A 3,618-nucleotide genomic window follows, 5' to 3' on the forward strand; every position below is an offset into this window, starting at 1 on the left:
TTCTACACAGAATGCTATATTTTATAGCAATATGGATGAGATTGTGGCTGGCATACCCTGTCAAATGCGGCTCTACGGAGCTCAACGGCTCTGAACGGCTCTAGCACAAGCTGTGATATAAACAAACGCTATTGGCTATTTTAAAATGGGGCGGGGCTGCTTGATATGTCCTGCCCTGTCTTTCTGTTTCAGTTAAAATGACGTTAACACATAACGCTGCGTGTTTCTAAGCATTTCAGGGGACCTTTAACTAGTTGAACATGCCATTGCTGTTTTTACTGCCTTGCCGCTGCTCTTCCCATCTGGCTCTACAGCACCGAAGAAACAGGTCCCAATCAGTGAGGCTCTTTTCCACGTTCTGACAGTGAGTTTTACTTCAGTAGTGATAAATTATTAACATGTTCCTACACTCTCAATAAAATACTGGGTTAAAACCATCCTAATTGCACTACGTAAAATTGGCCATGCAACATAAAAAGTAACTTAAAAGGGATAGTTAACAGAATTTTTTTTATTCTGTCATCATTTACTTGCCCACAAGTTGTTCCGAATCTGTATACCTTTCTTTGTTCTGCCGAACACATAAGTAAGATATTTTAAAGAATGTTGATAACCCAACAGATCTGGGTTCTGAATCTAAATTCTGTATTTTTTATATTTGGTTTTCTAGCCCTCAGAGGATCCAGATTTTCACTCCTGTCTTGCTGGTAGGTGAGGAGAACTGCATGGTGGTTGTAGGTACAACAACTCCATGAGGGGTCTCTCTTCCTCCTGGCCTATTACTATGCATTTCATCTCACAAGTCCAAAGTGTCTTGCAACACTCTTGTCTGTGTTGCAAACACAAGTTCTGAGAGATGCCATCCACGAGCAGGATGCAACCCCCTCGTACAAAAAGGCCATTCAAGAATGGAGAATGTTTGTTGACTAATTACTGTTTCAAACCTGTTGTATGGCTGAGGCTGTGAGACAGCTGCAGTGTTGAGAATGTTTTTACTGTTTCAAACCTGTTGTATGGCTGAGGCTGTGAGACAGCTGCAGTGTTTTTGTTGTTGTTGTTGTTGTTGTTTCCATTTGCACTTGATTTGTGCTGTTAGGAGTTTTTCCCCATTTTCAGTAGTGTTTCATGTCTGTTTGTAACTTACGGAACTGCTGTTTGAGGTTACAGTGTCGTTCTGTGCCAGTGTTTTTTCTTTTTTTTAAGTGAAAGTTTTAGTTAGTTTAGTCTTAGTTTTGGACTGTTCATCCCGTTTTGCTATACCCCAAAATGAAACGAAAATGTTTGTTCTTGAATCTGCCATACATTAAAGGCATAGTTGACCAAAAAATGAAAATTGTTCTAATTTACTTACCCTTATGTTGTTTCAAACTTGTTTGAGTTTATTTGTTCTGTTGACTACAGCAGAAGATATTTTTGAGAATGTTGGTAACTAGACAGTTGATGGTAGCCATTGACCTTCACAGTATTTTTATTTTTTTTTCATGCTATGGAAGTCGATGGCTTCCAGCAGCTATCTGGCTACCGACATTTTCATCTTACATCATCAAATATCATCTTCTGTACTCAACAGAACAAAGAAACTCATACAGGACTGAAAGAACATAAAGGATGAGTATGATCGAATTTTCATTTTTGGGTCACTATCTTTTTAATGTAGTACATTGATTCAGTAATTGCTGTTTGAAGCTTAAATGACCGCCGCTAGACTGAGGCATAGTTTTTTTTGCACAGAACATTGAACATGCTGTAAATCTGTGCCAAGTATTTTATTTCTTTATTTTTATTTTTTGTAAAAATGTAAGTTAGCCAGTTTATCCTGCTTTTATATGCTCCATTTGGTTAAGAGGCCAAACTATGGAGAATGTTCTTTAATAAATGTTCAGCAAAGCTGAGTAAGTTCTTTTTTTCTTCATTTAAAGAGGAGGGAGGAAAGGGGGATGTTTATTTTGAGAATTTTCATCTCATTTTAGGTTTTTGTGTGATCTTAAAAAAAATCGAAATAAGCTGGATTAAAAGTTAAATATTCTAGTTTCAATACAATTTTTCCTAAAATTAATATTATTCAGTGCTTATATAAAAGAGAAAACTGCTACGTTTTAAGCATGTTTGGCTAGTTTTAAGACTCGACAGTATTTTTAGTGACTAGATTTAAGTTCAAATATTCTAGTTTCAATACAAATTTTCCTAGAATTATTATTCAGTGCTTATAAAAAGAGAAAACTGCTAAGTTTTAAGCGTGTTTGTCTAGTTTTAAGACCCAATAGTATTTTTAGTGACTAGATTTAAGTTCAAATATTCTAGTTTTAATGTAGTTTTCACTAACTTATTTATTATTCAATTCTTATAAAAAGCTAAAAAGTCTAGTTTTAAGAATTTGTGTCTAGTTTTAAGATCCAGTAGCATTTATTATCGACTAGATATTTATGCTACTTTCAAGAATTCTTACCAAGTCGGTTTTGCTTACCCCATTGGCAGATTTTTTTGCTTGATTTTGGTACACTTTAACTAGATTTAAGTGTATTTTGCTTGTTTTAAGAAGGGCCTTTTTTGCATTATGTTATTTACATAATACCTTCATTTTCATCACTTTATTTCCTCTGCTCTGCTCTACACTATTAAATATTACCATAAGTGCTCCATCCTGAAGTACTTTTGCTCACTTAATCTCACTTGCTTGTTTTCTCAACTAAGTTAATGCAATTGGGTTTAAATATTTTACTCCGTACCCCTCCAGACACACTATAATTTTGAATTCCTCCCCTTCCTTATTTATAGTGATTCCCTTTCACCATTACCATCACTACTTAAGTCTTGTTCATTATCTCTTTTTTTCAATTTTTTGGTAGTTTTCCTACACTTCCCCCAGCCCAGTCCACCAGTTTCCATCCTATCTCCATTTTATCTTCACCCAGTCATGTTATTGTATATTCTCCTATGTACATCAACGACTGAGTTGAATTTTTTTTTAAATGGATTCAAATTCTACCATGTCCATGCGCTTTATCTGCCAGTGGAATGGAGGCCAGCAAGTAAAAGCTGAGCGGGAAAACCTCACTCCCCTGATCTCAAGAGGCACACTAGTGACTGTTGCTAGAGGCTGCAGTTTGTAGTGTCCTTGTTAACGTGCCTGCCTCCCATGCTGAAATGTTCGAATCCCCCTTAGAGCGAGTGAGAAGAGTAGAACCGGAGGGGATACATTGGTGCCAAGACCCGGATTGGAACGAGGTTTGAGGGGGTCACGGAGGCCAACTGGTAAGTGCTGTGCAAGAAAACCTCACTCCCCTGATCTCAAGAGGCATCCTGCTCAGACCGAGTGAGGGGAGAAGAACCAGAAGGGTTAATTTGGTGCCGTGACCCAGATGGGAACCAGAAACTTCAAGTGTCAACTAAATTCTTCAATTAATCTACCTGACTTTATACCTGGGAATAAGACACACAACCACCCCCTAGAGGCATTTCATAAAATTACCTAAAAAAAACAGGTAACAGAGTTAACAATGTTCAAATATCCACAATGCTCTGATCAGATGCTTTCACAAATTCTATTTGATCTCCTCATTTACTTTGTTAATGAAATGAAAACATGCAGCACATATTTACATGTTAATGAAATGAAAA

At 36.8% G+C, this 3,618-nt stretch overlaps 1 pseudogene; it reads left to right on the forward strand.

The window, feature by feature from the left end:
* The window catches only part of LOC107690724 (uncharacterized), a 5,341-nt pseudogene extending 4,411 nt beyond the window's left edge, over positions 1-930 (forward strand).
* The last annotated feature ends 2,688 nt before the right edge of the window (positions 931-3,618 follow it).

The sequence above is a fragment of the Sinocyclocheilus anshuiensis genome, unplaced genomic scaffold (genome assembly GCF_001515605.1).
Source record: "Sinocyclocheilus anshuiensis isolate Anshui unplaced genomic scaffold, SAMN03320099.WGS_v1.1 scaffold3816, whole genome shotgun sequence".
NCBI classification, from domain to species: Eukaryota; Metazoa; Chordata; class Actinopteri; order Cypriniformes; family Cyprinidae; genus Sinocyclocheilus; species Sinocyclocheilus anshuiensis.